We start from the raw sequence: 17907 nt of genomic DNA, 5'->3' as shown, positions 1-17907 counted from the left end.
GTAGATTTTAAGCATTCTCACCAGAAATAAAAAAAGAAAAAAAAGTATATGAGGTGATGGATATGTTAATTAACTTGATTGTGACAATCATTTCACAATGTATACTTGTATCAAATCATCCTATTGTACACTTTAAATATATACAATTTTGTCAATTACACCTCAATAAAGCTGGAAAACATTAAAATAATCAATACTTTAAACATTCAAGACCTTTAATGGTAGATTATCTTCAAGAAAATAAGTGTTCCCCAAAGTGTAGGATTTTGCTAGGAAATGAGGGGCTCTTGCCTGAAGATGCTCTGACCCTTGGAAAGAGAGAAAGAGAAGGAGGGCGTGGCTTGCTGTCCCAGCCTGTGGAGTGTGAAGAAGCACTCACAACTATTCTTCTCCTCTGGGAAAGACAGAAGAAGCTGGGCAGAGCCACAGGACAGGCAGGCAGGCAAAGCTATTGCAAGCTCCATTCCAGGTCTCCTCCGGGGAGCTGCAGAGGGTAAAGAAACTTTCCGTAAGGATTTCCCTTTGAGATAAAAATGGGAGAATAAGGAGAAAAAAATGGATTTAGGAGGGAGCATAAATCCAGTTAAGGCCACCTACAAACACAATAGTAATCACATACCTAGCCCTTCACAGCTTTCAAAGCCCTTTCTCTTACAAGAGCCTGGATATCAAGCTGAGTGGAAGAAGCAATGATTTGGGGTCAACGAACTTGGGTTTGAATCCTGGCTTTTCCACTCACTGCGTTGATAACTCTCCAAGCTGCAATTCCGATGTCTCGATAACAGGGTTTTGTTGTGGACAGAGTAAGGTTATGTAGGTAAAGTTCCCAAAACATGGTATGCACTTGAGAAATGGTAGCACTCGCCATCTTTTGTAAACTTCACCCAAAGAAAACACCATAGAGGTAATTGTTGATGAACTAACTCCAATTTGCAGATGAGAACACTGAGACTCAGATCAAGTGGTTTCCCAAGGTCACAGCTAGAAAGAGGACAATTTTCCGCCATCGAATACTGCTCTCTGTGCAGTTTTTTTCTAGGCAAACTTGGATTTGCAGTTGTATTTCTATGCAGGTCAGACACCCGAATAATGAAAATATTCAGAGAGGTCTTTCCTTTGATATCAGCCTTTGATCTTAACAAAAATTGCTATACTATTTTCAAATGAAATACCTTTGTAAAATCCTTTTCCTGTAGAAACCTGTGTTCAAACCTCACACTTCAGTGAAATAATTGCTTTATCCCTTCAGATTGTTGATTTATGTTTGAGTTCAGACACCTGGTAAGCAGGTGATGTTTCTGAAGTCATTATCAGTCACTGTGTGTTCCATAGCTGGATGAAAGGGTCATATCAGAGTCATATGGCTTGTCTAAAATGCCCATGTCTTATCTTTATCTGACAGCATCTGAGCACGCCAGACAGCACAGCACTGGCAGAACAATTCTGAATTCTGCCATCTATGCTGAAAACCGGTGAAGATGAGGTTGAAGCAATCTGGCCTAAGTACCTAAGAATCATTACTACAGCAGCTCCTGTAACACAAAGAAACTGAATCTGGTGATCTTTATGGTCTCTTTCAGCTAAAAAATACTATACCATTTTATCTGATTTCTTCTCTATCTCATCCCAATTTTATTGTTGACCTCTTAAAAGTTTAGCTGGATGTAGGACATTCTACATTCTACATCAGTGTTTCCCATTGAAAAAGAAAATCAAGATGAACCAAGACCCAGTCTGCCCAAAACACCCTGCTCTTCATGTAAGATGATGATATTACTACCCCAGGGACAGGGATAAAGCTTAAAATCCAAGATTCACTGGCACCGTTTTTTAAAGACATAAGCCAACCAAGTCATTCATCTGCCCATCCATCTGTCCCTCCATTTGATCATCTATTTATTTATTTACTCTTCAAATATTTATTAGCTATCTCCTATACTCCAGGCACAAATGCTAGATGTAGGGACTATGATCTATAATCAGACTTTGCTTCCGTAAAGATTATAGTGGAAAAGATTGAAAAAAGACAAACAATTTCACAAACAATTGTGAGGATCAGTTCTTCATGGATGCTAGGAGTGAGCAGGCAGGGTTTCCTAAGAGAGGAAGTGCAGCCGAATGGTTGCGAGAATGATGGGCTCTGGATTACAACAAGGAAGCTCCAGTTTTGTCCTTCCTCACACCAGCCCGGAGACAGGGGGCCAGTTGTTTGATTGCTCTGTGCCTCAGTTTCCCCAGCTATGCCATGGGGCTATAATAGTACCTCCCTCTGAAGGTTGTTGTGAGGAATAAAGGGCAGCACATGGGAAATATTTAGAACAGTGTCCAGAACTAGCGAGTGCTCAGCTGGTGGGATGGGGAGACACACTCAGCTGGTGCTGTGGGGGGGCCTCTTTAAGGAAAGGGTAAGCTGAGACATGGAGGATAAATAAGAAGGGGTGACAGAGGTGAGAAGATAGGGGAGGACAGGAATGGAGGGTGGGGATGGGCAAAGGAAACATGATGAAAAGGTGCAGATTCTGAGATGGAAGGAACACGGGCATGGCACTCTGGAAAAAATAACCATGGTGAGTGGTAGAAGAGGGCTTCCCTGGGGGCTCAGTGGAAAAGAACCTGGCAGCCAACACAGGGGACACAGGCTTTATCCCTGGGTTGGGAAGATCCCCTGGAGAAGGGAATGGCAACCCATTCCAGTATTTTTGCATGGGAAATCCCATGGACAAAGGAGCCTGGGGGCTACAGTCCATAGGGTAGCAAAGAGTTGGGCATGACTTAGTGACTAAACAACAACAACAACCACCAAAAAAATGAGGGCAGTAAAATATTTGAGACTTCCCTGTAAATGACGTCCTTTCACGTGTCTCTATCTGTATTTTTATTTTCTGTCCCTAGAGGCCATTGTGGCTGTCTTTGAATATCAAAATAGACTCAAAGAATTGCATTTCATTGTCAAACGATTGCATCCAGATAATTGTATTATGGCTTTTAAGGGCACATGATCAAGTTTTACAATATATTAAGAAAAATCGTGAAGGAAATAGCATTTAATTTTTGTTTAATTCTGCTTTTCTCTGTCTTTGGCTTAGGGCTATAAAAATATGCTATGTTCCTGATTTATCTTATATTTTGCAACTTTTTTCTTCTTTTTCATTAGCTTTTAATAAACCGCAAAACACATTACTGTTTTTCAACAGTCAGTTCAAGAACAATATCAGAAACAAACTGATAACATGGACTGGTCATGGACCTTGGAGCCTTTCAGTCCTGGTTTTGAATTCTGGCTGTACTGTGCAGCCCAGGACAAGTTACTTAATGTCTCTGAGACTCAGTTTTTACACTAATACTTATATTTCATTGCTGTGAGGACTATATAATGTTTATGAATACATCTAAACCTGGTGACTAATAAAAAGGAAATGAGAGGGAGAGAAAGAAAGGAAGAATAAGAGAGGAAGGAAGGGAAGAAGGAAGGGAAGAGGACTTAATGACCCAAGTGACAAAAGATACAGATGGTACCATGAGTAAAGTGACCTGTTGAGGAATCATTCAGAGTTTTCTCCTAATGTCATATTCTGAAATAATGGAGAAAGATATTCAGTATTTTAAAAAAATTATTTGGTGTTGCAACTTTCTTCATGTGTATAATACTTTGATATTCCCAAGGGACAAAGACTATAAACCTATCAACCCTTAATTTTTTGAAGGGCTGGAAAATTTCTCCAACTCTTCTGTTGACTAAAAAATGGTAATTCCAAAAAGTCCCCTTCTGAGAGTCACCTAAACTCTTTAGGATGCACTGTTTTCTTAATGTATTTATTTTTAATTGAAGGCTAATTGCTGTACAGTGTTGTGTTGGTTTCTGCCGTACACCAACATGCATCAGCCATAGGTACGCTTATGTCCCTTCCCTCTTGAACCTCCCTCCCACCTTTCTAGGTTGTCACAGGGCCCCCGTTTGAGTTGCCTGAATCATGGAGCAAATTCCCACTGGCTATCTATTTTACATATGGTAGTATATATGTTTCCATGCTACTTACTCTCTTTGTAGATCCCACCCTCTCCTTCCCCCACCCCTGTCACGTCCATAAGTCTCTTCTCTATGAGTCCCCATCACTACCCTGCAAATAGGTTCATCAGCACCATCTTTCTAGATTCCATGCACATGCATTAATGTACAACATGTGTTTTTCTCTTTTTGACTTGCTCTCTATAATAAGCTCTAGGTTCATAGGATGCATCTTTTGTGATACCAGCAGCCAAGTTTCTTCTTTACATTTACTGTCTTCTAGAACTAAAATCAGACAGTGATGCTAGTACACATGAGCACCTGCTGGCAGGAGAGGTGATTATGCAGAGTGCTGAGTGAAAGAGTGAAAACTGAACTGAGATGTCATTCACTGCTTCATTCATTCCCTCACCAAACATGTACTGGGCATCACCTCCAGTGACACCAGAAATTTCTCTTTTAAAAGGGTCACTTTGCTCCTGACCAGAGACTGTAGTGCTGATTAAATCAGATGATTACCTTAGCAGCCCTTGTCATTCAATAAACTATTCTGAAGTGAAGGTTTAAATGCTGCATTTTCAGGGATTGCATAGTCAAGGGTAATGAGTTAAATTGACTAAGGTTGTCCTTTGGAAATGGTGGCACTGACTTCTGGGTTTCTGAGTTTGTGGCTTAAAATTCATCAGAAGTGTTGGCTGAACTCAGGAAAGTTCATTTAAGATAAATGAAAGCCACTGGCTCCTCTGTAGCTGCAGAACATCCCCATCTCTGCTAAGATAAGGTGTTGGCTGACGATAACAATAAAGAAGCAAGCCTACACTTCCGCAGGGCTGTGAGGCGGGCTGACCCTGTGAAATTTCAACACCGATTCTCTCAGGCCAGAAGCAGGCTCCCCCAAATTCAGCCTGGAGGAGCCAGGACCCCCTATATTTCTCCTTTTTGCTTCATCATTAGGACAAGGGATAGATAAAAATTTTGTGGTACGTGTTGTTCTGTTAAAACTTCCACACTAGTGATGATTTGGAACAGGGAAGAATTAATGTGTTTGTCTCTTTCTACTATGTGAATTCCTACTTTACAAGGTCCCATGGGAGCAGGATTTTACAGGCTTTCATACAGGAAGTGGAGAATGCTTCCTGATCCTTTCACCTGGCTGAGACATCTATATCTTGCATTTAGGGATGAAAGTACAAATAAAGCTCAGTCCCTTCTGCTAAGGAGACTAGTGGGGGAAAGAGACAGCCCCGTATATGAATAAATACAATAAAGCATTGTGTGTAGTAGGGTAGGGGAGTAAGCCCAGGTACCAAATGATCCAAAGGATGTGGCCATCTTATGCCACCTAAGGAGGGAGTAGGGGTCAGAAAAGATAGGGCAGAAACCGAGTCACAGACATAGAGAATGGGCATGCGGACACAGGGAGGGAAAGGAGGGTGGGACAATCTGAGACATTAGTATTGACATGTATACACTACCACCATAGGAAAATAGATAGCTAGCAGGATAGCTAGCTATAGATAGCTAGCTATAGAAAATAGATAGCTGCCAACACAGGGCACTTAGCTCGGTGCTCTGTGATGACCTAGAGGGTTGGGATGAGGGGGTAGGAGGAAGGTCCAAGAGGGAGGGGATGTGTGTGTATTTATAGCTGATTCACATTGTTGTACAGCAGAAAGTAACACAACATTGTAAAGCGATTATACTCCAAGAAAAAAAGAAGAAGAAATATCTGCTATGGACTACTCATCAATTACACACATTTTCTAAAACCTTCATTCCTATCACTCCAGGCTGGGGAAAAAAAGGTAGTTGCAAAGTGAGGTCAGACTACCCAGTGCATTTTTAGAAATCTTGCTACAAGTCAACGTGGGTGGCCTTCGATATATCACACAGAGGACACTGGCCATGCACTGTGCCTGTCTATGCACACAATGCACCTCTGGAGAAGGTCTGAGTTTCAGAGTTGACCACAGCATAAAGAGAACAACAAGTCAGATACCTAATGTGAAGGACCCTTCCAAGGACCTTTCAGCCTCTAAGTCAGTGTTTATTGATGCCACTTCCCAATGCTTAGACATATTCTTCCTTTCCCTTTTACAACCTTTATTATCTCCTTTTGGGCTTCCCTGGTGGCTCAGTGGTAAAGAATTCGCCTTCCAATGCAGGAGATGCAGGTTGGATCCCTGGGTCAGCAAGATCCTCTGGAGAAGGAAATGGCAACCCGCTCCTGTATTTTTGCTTTGGAAATCCCATGGACAGAGGAGCCTGGCGGGCTACAGTATATAGGGTTGCAAAAGAGTCCCACATGACTGAGCGACCTAACAACAATTTCCTTTAATCCCTGTAATGGCTGGGTCACCCCTTTTTAAACATAACTTTTTTCAAAGCTATCAATATTCCAGATAACATTTGGCTGAAAGGGTAGTGAAGGAGCTATAGTTAGAGAATAAGCAGACCCCTTAAGCATCACTGTTCTGAGTAGAACGAAGATGTGTGTGATGCGGTCCCTTCCCAATGCGTCAGTCACATCCAGGAGACTAAAAACCACAGCCAGAGGCGAAAGAGCAGGACTAAAGTCCTGAATACCATTTTTAGACTCCAAATGGTATTAGCATGAAGGCAAGTACATTTTATTTTTAAGTTCACTTAGAGGAAATTTAGAAGGCACAATGTGAAGAGCTAGCAGGATTTTAAAAAATGGTCCATAAATTGAATCTTGGAAGAAAGACTGAGGACAAATATAGATGTCTGAAACTCCTTTCTAAGATTATCAGAATTTCTAAAATGTCCTGAATTAAACCACGGTGCCAATTAAAGCATGGGTGTTTGCAATCACTTACATTAGTATTTAATATGTGTGACCCTCATCTATTTTTTTCTAACCTTGCCAGTCTGAAGTGTGGGAATATTTGTGCTTCCTATTTAAAAATCTTTGCAAGGATTATGTTGTCCATTTCAGGGCTTTTTTGTTTTAGTGGTCTTGTTCAAAAGAAACGTGGCTATGCATGTATGCGATATTTATGCTAAAGTGGAGTGCTAACAAATGCCCCTGTAATATACAAATAGATGGACCAAGACAGAATCGCTCGGTTCCATCATTCTCAGACTATATGCTTCATAGTCTTTTCTTTATTCTTAAGCTCTCTCTTCAAAGTCAACCAAGGAAATGATGAAAAATTATTTCCTAGATCACAAGGTAACTTTAAAAATGTCTTTTCTCTGTACAGTCCCGTCGCTTATTCACCATGCAATATTCAATTCTGCCTCTGCTGGCCTGAGAGGATGTCTTGACATTTATTGAAAAGCTGTCTGGAGGGAGACACATGGAAAAAGATTTTAACCTTGATCCACTGACAGTAAAGTCATTATCTAGCTTCACCAAAAGGAAATTTGGGTCTTTTCCTCCTTTATTCATCCTCTAGGTTCTCACTCACCCTATCTATCTATTTTCTACAATCCTCTGTTCTTTCCTTGATTATCAGTTTGGGAGATCTTGCTTTTATGGGAGAAAGACAAATCCTGAATATGCTTACTGAGCATCTACTATGTGCTAGGCATTGTGCTAAATAGACAAGTCCTAATTCTTCCCTTTTTTCATCCCCACTTCCGCTATCAGTTAGTCCCTTAATGAGTCCTGTTCAGCTCAATTCCAAAACTTGTCTGTTGTATCTGCCTTTCTACATTTTCTTCTGCAGCCAGGTCAGTACAAGCCAGCATGGTGCCAACTGCCTTCCCTCCAACCATCCCTCAGTGTCAGGCTCCATGGTGCTCTGACAGCTTCTCCAGCCTTTCTCAGCTTCCTCCCCATTGCCTCTCATAGGAGTTCCTTCCAATAAAATCTTTGTACATTAAAAAGAATACAGGCCAATAGAACCTTTTGCCTGGAGCACTGCAACAATTCCTTAACTGGTTCTCTGGTTTCATTCTTGTCCCCGCTCCAGCTCATTTTCTTCACAGAACTCTGAGTGATCTTACTGACATATAAACCAAATTACATTACACTTGTGCTTAATGTTCTTTAATGGCCTTCTATCGACTTTGAAATAAAACCCAACACATGGCCCTTGAAGGGTCTTGTAGGATCTGACCCTTGGCCCCTCTCTAACCTCCCCAAGAGCTTCCTTCTACAGCTCACCACACTGCAGCTGCATATCTCTCTGTTCAGTTGCTATTTCAGGCAAATCTCTCTTTCAAGAACATCCTTCCCTTGGAAGTCACTCACACAGGTCTATCTCTTGTCATTTGGTCTCAGCTTAAACATCCCTCTTCAGAGATGCCATCTCAGATGGACCATATAAAGGTTTTCTTTCCTGGCTTGCTAGCTTCTGTTTTCATCTTCTTCATCATACAAAATCTAGTTGGAATGATTATATTAGTTTGTGTACTTACCACTGGTCTCCACTGCTAGAACATAGGTTTCATGAGGGCAGAAATTATGACTTACTTCTTTCTCTCTGTGCTATCACAAAGCTTAGAGAAGTACTGGTTATTTAATAAATGCCCAGAAAATATTTGTTATAGGAATAAATATACACATCCTTAATACCCTCAGGATACAGTTTTCCATACAACCAAAAGGCTAGAAGTAAGCCTAGACAGCTGAAAAGTGTGACATGGGAGAACTCAGCCAGGTTCCCTTGCTCAAAAAGTTTTTACTGAATGAAAAAGGCATTTAATTTTTAATACATTTCTAGAGAGCTTTAAAAGTTTTAAATGGATGTTTAAATATAACATCTCATTTTATGTGTATAACAATCAAAATATTTTATTGCTTTTGTTCTCCATGACGATGGTTGAGAAAGGTGAATTTGAATCACCAAATAAGGCTGAGACTGCAGTTCAAACTCCACCAACACCAGAAGCTTCTAGAACTAATACTCATATGTTTCCTGATTATCTAAATGGTTAGAGGAAAAGGTGGGCAGAGAACTCTAGAGATATGTCTTTAAACCCAGACTAAAGATATAGAGTATATTGTGAATGAGGCCATATTTGGTAAAAAAAAAAAAAAGTGAAGTGGGCTGATGCCATTGTAAATATAGTTCAAGCCACATTAAAAAAAAAATCAGAGAAAGAAGAACTTTCAACAGAAAGGAGGATGGTTTCATAAATGATGAAAATGATGAAACTTCTCAAGTGAAGTTCTTTTTTCATTTTTGCACTCAGATGATGAGTGTGAATGATTTATTGGTTAGGTGATCTATTATGACTTATAAATCTGCTATAAAGTCTTCTCTGCAAACTAAGTAGTCAATGGTTTATATATAATAAACTGAGGCTCAAAGACTTTGAAGAAATGTTCTCAGGTTCCTTAGTAACTGGCAGATCTTGAGCTCAGAGAGTCCTTTCAACACCAAATCTGCTGCTCAAGTCCCAGATCCACTCAAGACAGAGGATGGGACTTGAATTTCCTCAGATGCACATATTCACTTTGGCAATCCCCTCAAACACGTGGTGATAACATTTTCAGCCAACCCTAGCAGATTAAAAGTGTTTAGAGCACTTCAACAGGACATTTTAATTTCTATAGATAAAAGGTCCTTTCTGAATGCCTTGTTCTTCCTTAAACCACACAGTAGAATAAAGAAGATAAGAGTACACTGGGCTGGAAATGGGAAAAGAATAATTTGAGGCCTTTTCCTCATTCTGTTTAAACAGACTGAAGACTCTTTTTGGCAGGAGGCCTATGTTTAACCAGCGTTACTGAATATAGAATAATCATGGGTAAGGAGTCTGTTTTCCTTAATTGAATATGTTTTCTTGAGATAAATGTGGATCTCAGGCTCCTCACTAGTCAAAGCAAAAGTTTCCAAGTTGTCTGAGTTTGTGAAAGCCTAGGAGGCAAGCCTTGGTACCCAGGCAGAGGCAAGAAGCACAAACCAGTTCAGTTCAGTTCAGTTCAGTCGCTCAGTCGTGTCCGACTCTTTGTGACCCCATGAATCGCAGCACACTAGGCCTCCCTGTCCATCACCAACTCCCGGAGTTCACTCAGACTCACGTCCATCGAGTCAGTGATGCCATCCAGCCATCTCATCCTCTGTTGTCCCCTTCTCCTCTTGCCCCCAATCCCTCCCAGCATCAGAGTCTTTTCCAATGAGTCAACTCTTCACGTGAGGTGGCCAAAGTACTGGAGTTTCAGCTTTAGCATCATTCCTTCTAAAGAAAGCACAAACCAAAGTGCCTGCAAATGTGGGGGTGGGGGGGGTTAAAATAGCACTGATGGATTAGACTGCTTCCATCTCATCCACTCACTGCTGTCACCCCTCACCTCTTGGACATCGTTCATCATCCTCCTTTAGCTTGTGTCCAGGGGTATCATCCCCAGGAGGTTTCATTCAGTGCCTCCTCTACCACTGCCTCTCCTTCGCTACCTGCCTCCCCTTAGACTTGACCACACAGAGAGGTTTGTGGTCAGGCAATTTGGCCAGATGTGAAAGCTGAGGGCCCGGTGGAACTCTCTCTTATGAGTGTTCAATTATCTTTTCTTTGAAAGGATTCCTCTTCAAACCAAAGAGAAAAAAGTTTCCCCTTCTCCCCTGTTACTAAAGAGGACTAGGGCATCCATGTTGGCAGTATCCCCTAATTCTCCACTGCCAGCTCAGCTGCCAGAGATCAAAAGGGCAGACGGCCTTTAAGCATTGAACACCAAGGGTTCAGCCGGCACCTGGACTGAACTTCTCCCTTCATGGATGGTATATTCATTTCCTACGGCTGATGTAACAAATTACCACAGACAAGATGGCTTAAATGACGGAAGTTCATTCTCTCACAGCTGAGGAGGCCAGAAGTTCACAATGCAGGTGTCTGAGGGTTGGCTCAGGGGAGGGGTCTGTTCCCTGCCTCTTCCTCAGCTCCTGGTGATCACTGGTAATCATTGGCATTCTTTGGCTTAAGGCAGCGAACTCCAGTCTCTGCCTCCACTGTCACATGCTGTCCTCCCTGTGTGTCTTATCACCCTGGACTCCTTGTGTCACTTGTGAAAACTCCAATGTTAGGGCCCACTTAATCCAATATGGACTCATTTCAGCTAAACACATCTGCAAAGACCTTATTTCTAAATAAGGTCCTGAATGTTGGATGGCATCACCAACTCAATGAACATGAGTTTGAGCAAGCTCTGGGAGTTGGTGATGGACAGGGAGGCCTGGTGTGCTGAAGTCCATGGGGTCACAAAGAGTTGGACGTGACTGAGTGACTGAACTGAACTAAACGGAACTAAATGGAACTAACTGAACTAAACTGAACTGTGTGGAAATATTTACAGGAAAAAAATATTTGTCTGTGTTCACCATTTATTTTTCCCAACCACTATGGGATGGCTTGATGTTGTAAATACCTGTCTAGTAATTTCAGGATGGCTAACAGAGTAGCTTTGCCCTTACATATATCTTCCTAAAATTACTAGTCTCATATTTGAGCCTTAGACCAAGCTTCCTTAGATGCGAAATTACTTGCTGGCTGGTCTACACATTAAGGTGTCATTTCTCACAAATACCTTAGTTTAAATTAACGTGGTTAATTTTAAATTTGGCATACAGAGAAACGAAGCCATGTGAGGAATCTATCTGGCAACTGGATTCCACGACTGAAAGAGGATCAGATTACTTGTAGATTACAGACAGTAACCTAGTATCTGACTGAAGAACTCAATCATTCAAGTGGATCAGAAAAAGAACATGCTGGTTAATTTGGATACCTAGTGACTTGCAACTGAAACTGTGGCCCAGAGACCCAAAGCATTGAAGCCTGTTCGAAAGGCAGAATGTCCCAAGGATATACTCAGATCTATTGAATAAGGATCTGCACTTTATCTGGATTCCCCAAGAAGCCCCATATGCACACTGGAGTTGAAAAATGCTGGTCCTATTGACTGAGGATCTGCACTTTATCTGGATTCCCCAAGAAGCCCCTTATGCACACTGGAGTTGAAAAATGCTGGTCCGACAAAACCTTGTAAAGTTGAGTTGGAGGAAGGTCTGAAGGGGCCTTGGACGCCCCAGGTGGTGCTACTGGTAAAGAACTTGACTGCCAATGCAGGAGACATAAGAGATGCAGGGTCCACCCCTGGGTGGGGAAGAGCCCCTGGAGAAGGGCATGGCAACCCACTCCAGGATTCTTGCCTTGAGAATCCCATGGACGGAGGAGCTTGGTGGGCAATAGTCCATAGGGTTGCAAAGAGTCAGACACGACTGAGCAACTTAGCAACCACACACGATAAAGGGGCCTTAGTCGGGATACGCTTAGAGCACAGGCTATTAGAAGGAATCCTAAGGTCAGACGAGGTTGTGAAGAGGGAAGAAGGGCAGCTGGGAAGTGTTGGGACAGAACAGATAAAGAGGACTGTGTAACAATAACCACTATGGATAGGACACAAGTCCAGGTGCTTTGTTTTGCTCAAATTCTTTTCTTACTGTGTTTACAACAACCCAGTGGGTTGGGCTCTATCATTATCACAGTCACTCTTTTATGGACAAGGACACTGAGGCAGGCACTTAGGAGTTTACTATCTGACTCCAGATCTCTTTCTTAATTAACATCTGTGCTCTCCTGACTTCCGAAAAGCGGGTGTAGTGGACAAAAACCCATGGGTAAACTGATTCCTTTAATGCTTGATTCATTGCTCACAGCCTTGTTTGAACTTGTATGTCAGCTTACATTATTCTGAAGACATGAATAGTCCTGGCATTGATCCGTTTCCTTCATTTTCATCACCAGTCAATTTTGCATGGAACTCACCGCAAGTTCCAGATCCTCGCCCATCGATGGGCTCTCAGTCCTGGCCTCAACTACCACCTCCCATTAACACACGAACAGCCAGGACCAATCCCAAGCCTGGTGTCTTCCCTTCACAGGTCTGTCTTCATGAGCATCCCTGGGGAGAGGTGACTAATGCTGTGTTTTTCCAATTTTGTCCTCTCCTGGATCACTGGAATGACTTATTCTTGCTCAGCGAACCCGTAATTGTGTGCTACATATAAGAGGTAAGATTTTTAGGCGGATGTGGGATCCAGCTGCCTGATGTGATCCTCAAATGGCCTCAATACTTTGCACAATTGTTTTCAATTCAATAAGATCCAAATTGCATTTGGGATGAGATGTTTATTTTTTAGCTTCCTTTTATGTTTCAGGGAAAACAAATCACCATCAATTTTTTTTTATTCATTTACACTTAGCTCCTAAAAATATTGCTCTCAGGATGACTGTTTGTTTGTCATGTCAAGAGTGGTTTATTTGGTTTCCTGTTAGAGAAAATCCACATACAGCCAAATTTAAGCTGACTGGCATGCCTCAAAGATGTTTGCAAATCTCAAAACTCTATTTCTCCACCATACCTTCAAAACATACGTAGAGCTCTGAAGAGAGGTTTAAAAAGAGATGGAACAGAGAGTTGCATGGGGAGAAGGTGCAGAAATTAGAAAAATAAAATGAAACTTAGAGAAACTCGTGATTTCTACAAAAATATCCATATTTTCTGAGGACATGCTTTTAAGTTGCATCTGAATTAGGTTTAATCTTCATAATTCTTTTTTACTGCCACCATATTGTATACATACATACTTACAAGCTTACAGACATGAATAACTGTGCATTGAAATGACATCTTAGGACTTTACTGGATTCTGTCTTTGGGGCTGAAATAGTCTACCTACTATTATCCTATATTACAGCTAGGAAAACTGAGCCCCAGAAAGGACATGCAACTTCCCCTTGATTATACAACAAATGCCTGGAAAAATCAGAACTAGAAGCTAGATGTCCTTAGTTCTCAGGAATCTGTTTTTTTCCCATGACACCCACACATTGGCAAGCAGGTCTGACAAATGGGCTGGAAAAACACTTGAACACATAAGGTTTGTCAAGATAAAGTTATCCCTATAAATATTTAGCATTAATTACCTAACTCATTATTATAATCAACTACAAAACTTTCATAGAAATCTTGATGACTTGCAACAAATAAACCCCCTGGATTCTGTAATCTGTAAAATATCAGCTGAAGTTATTTCACTGATGGCAAGAACTGCAGGTAAATAATTGCCTGTGGCTAGATGACAGCTGTCAAGTTCAAAGAAGGTAGAGTCTGTAGGCAGGAAGGTGATTCTCTCTTCTGTCTAAATCCCAAATTCATATGACTGCTTCTCTCTGTCCTTTGTTTCCTCTCTAAGCAGAAAATCTAGAACACTCTGCTACATGAGCAGAGACTACATCTGGTTAAGTGCATACCTACATTACAAATTTCCCCCAGTTGATTGTAAATAAGTATTTGGTGTGATGTTTCATATTTATTTGGCTGTTAAGTTATTATTTAGCTATTATATTAAGTTAGACTATGTTCATGCTATGTGGTGTCAGAGGCTAAAATTTCTTCTCATGTCATTTTAGTCACCCAGGTTGTCTTTGAGTTTTCCCGCAGAGACCTTAATTAGAGTCTGAGGCTTGCAGTTCTTTTTTTAAAAAAAATCTTTTTATTTTGTATTGGCATATAGCCAATTAATAATGTTGGGATAGTTTTCAAGTGAACAGCAGAGGGACTCAGCCATGCATATTACATGTGTCCGTTCCCCCCCAAGCTCCCCTCCCATCCAGCTCTTTCAGCTATACTCTCTTGTTATTATTCAGGAGCACTGTAGACAGGTTGGTAAGATGTGGGGTGGGGAAGCACTCTAACGTCCTATGCTTAGGTCTGTTTTTCACTGACTGAGTTGGACAATTCCCTCCTCCAAGTCCTTTGGTGAAACTCCAGTGGATCAGGCTCTGATAAAGTAGTTTTCCTTGAGGGCAGGTCTTGTTAAGGAGATTGGAGGGCTCTGGGGGTACTTTAAGGTGTAGTAAGTAGCCACTGTTGTCCTCCCCCTGCAGGAAACAGGAGAGAATGACCGCCGCCCCAACCTCCCACCACCTTCATCTTCACAGCGGGAACCTGATGGAGCTCCTGGAGGTGAAGCTCATAGAACTGTGGCCCTCCTGCTGCTGCTGCTGCTGCTGCTAAGTTGCTTCAGTCGTGTCCAACTCTATGCGACCCCATAGACAGCAGCTCACCAGGCTCCCCTGTCCCTGGGATTCTCCAGGCAAGAACACTGGAATGGGTTGCCATTTCCTTCTCCAATGCATGAAAGTGAAAAGTGAAAGTGAAGTCACTCAGTCGTGTCCGACTCTTTGAGACCCCAGGGACTGCAGCCCACCAGGCTCCTCCATCCATGGGATTTTCCAGGCAAGAGTACTGGAGTGGGGTGCCATTGCCTTCTCCTACGAGCTTTTAATTCTCAGACTTCTCTACACACAGCTTCTGGTAAGTTGTCAATTATAATTGAGGTTGTCCTTCTCTGGTATTGATTCTGAAAAGCTTCTGCTCCTGGTAAGCTGTAATTCTCCATATCTATCTGTCTGTCCAGTTTGGGGGACAGTGGTTTGTCCTGTGACTTCAATTATCTGAAAGATCTAAGAAGAGTTCTTGGTTTCCTGTTTGTTCAGTTTTGTTCCTGTTGTGTGGATAGAAGTGAAGACTTCCAAGTTCTTTATGTGTCAGCTCAGAAACTAGAAGTGCCCCCCGTTTACGTACAGTGTTCCTTTTCTCAAGTTTCTCCTAAATCTGATCTCTTCCCAAAATGGTAGCGGTGGTCCCAAGCGAGAAGATCAATAAAATTAACAGGAATAAAGAGTCTGAATTAAACAAATTGGGTGAATCACAAGGCAGGGCTCACAACTTGAAGCTGCCTCCGTCTTCTTGAGGTGCTCTGTTTCCAAAACAGTCTCACTAAGGGAAGACTGACCTTTTAAACTCCACTGTTTAAAATGGGCAATGTTCACACAGGAGGTTCTATTGTGTGGAGATCAACCAGCTTCACCGATAGGCCAGTTTTTCAGGATTGCCTCCCGGAAAGACAATTGAGTTGCTCCATTTTGTGGACATTTGTGTACAAAATACATCTTCTCCACATTCTTCAGTGTGACATTCACAGATCAGTGAATGCTAGTGAAAAGGAAGAGGAGAGTGACGCACAGAAGTTGCAGAAAGAGGATGTTGAATTTTAGGCAAAGCAGCAGAAAGGAAGCACCATTCAAGTCCCTGAGTTCACCAATAGCCACCTGGGCTTCTACAGAAAGAGAAAGAAAAGAAGGGGGCAGAAAGGCAGAAAAGAGAACTTTCCTGTCTTCTTTTCATTCTTGTTTTGGGATTTATGGGAAGGAAAATAAGAGGAGCAGATCCACTTTTCTAAGGTGGTCCTTCTTAGGCTTTACTGTGCCCCTGGATCACATGTGGAATCCTCTGAAAATGCAGATTCTGGCTCCATGGACCTGGCCCAGGGCCTGAGATTCTGAATCTCAAACATGTTCCTGAATGATGGAGATGACATTGGTGCCACACTTTGAGGAGAAAAGGCCTAAGGCACCTTCCAAAGAGTCATTTCTCAGCTCTTCCTCTATGTTCACTTCTGGAAACAACAATGATAACCACCACCACTTTCCACTTATTTCCTGAATCCAACATGCACATTCTTAGCTCAGGATGATCCCCATTTTTAGACAACTGCTGGCTTCTTCTCCATTTCCAAGTTCTCCGTTTTCCCTCTAAATGTCATTCAAATCTCTGTCCTTCACCAGGGCTCTTTCACCACTCAGGGTCTCCATAATCAATGTCTCCATTGAGGTCCTATACCTTTCCTGTGGTTCTCCTTAGCCATATTTTTGGCAAGTATATATAGTTATTGATCTTTTACATCTGTTTGTCTCCTTACTGAATTGTAAGCCTCTTGAGCACAGGGTGTATGTTTTGTCACCCTTTTATTCTCCAGACCTTAAATAGAGCCCCGCTTATTAAGAAATTGCACAGTGTAGCGCTATTACCCCAGGGAGACAGGGGTTCAAACCCCAGCTCTACCATTCAACAGCTGTTGGAGCCTGGACCAAGTGTTGCTGCTTGAGTCTTGGCGGTGGCAGTGGTGGTACTGTACGTAGAATATTTATATCTCCCAGAATTGCTGAGAGGAACAAAGAAAATAAAGTTGGCTGCATGTGAAACCAAGGCACAGAGTGAGCATTTGATAAATTTAAAGTCCTCTTGCATTCAACTCATGTTCCCCTCTCCTTAGTATGGATTATGATGGTATATCTTTCCCCTGACATTCTCCCTTTGAAAAATATTATGTCAAATTCAACAATCTTGGGGGAGGATTTCTTCTATCTCAGTCAAAGTGCCCTGGCATACCCTGAAAAAGTCCTTCCTTCATAAAAAAAAAAAAAAAAAGAAAGAAACTCACAGCTCAAAATAGCAACATGCATGACAGCGTTTTCTGATGTGGTTAGAAGTAAAGAAAGGAGATATATTTTATTAAAACTTATTAGTAATATTTATTAAAAATATTATTTTATTAACATTGTGTATATTATTAAATCACACAACATCTGCCTTTATCCGTTTCCCACATTTTCCCCAGCATTTTCATTTCCACTGAGAGTTGTCTGACCTTGTGGTGACTGTCAGTGTATCCACTGTGCTGTCAGTGTTCATGTCTCAGGGAGGGTCTGTCTTAAGTGGTGACAAACACAAATGCATAGCCACATTGGGAGAATCATTGGCCAAAGCAGAGCGCATATGCTTGGGCAGGGTCTTGCCAGTGAGGTATAGGGATACGGAGCAGTGCAGGAAACACTGTTGAGGGCAAGCTATGCCAGAGAGCCAGGGCCACCAGGTTGGAAAGGAGGTGCTAGATCAATTTCTTGGTAGAGCAGAGATGAAGCGCATATGAGACGACGGGACAAGCCCAGGCATAGCATTCTCAATGCAGATTTGGATGCCAGCTCCTGGCTTGTTAGCTATGTGATCTGGGGCAAGTTTTTCAACCTCTTTCACTAAATCTATACAAATGGGAAAACATTGTTCCTTCACAAGCTTGTCTGAG

This window comes from Bos indicus x Bos taurus, chromosome 5 (assembly GCF_003369695.1).
Source record: "Bos indicus x Bos taurus breed Angus x Brahman F1 hybrid chromosome 5, Bos_hybrid_MaternalHap_v2.0, whole genome shotgun sequence".
In the NCBI taxonomy this organism is placed as follows: Eukaryota; Metazoa; Chordata; class Mammalia; order Artiodactyla; family Bovidae; genus Bos; species Bos indicus x Bos taurus.
This window is presented reverse-complemented; position numbering follows the sequence as displayed.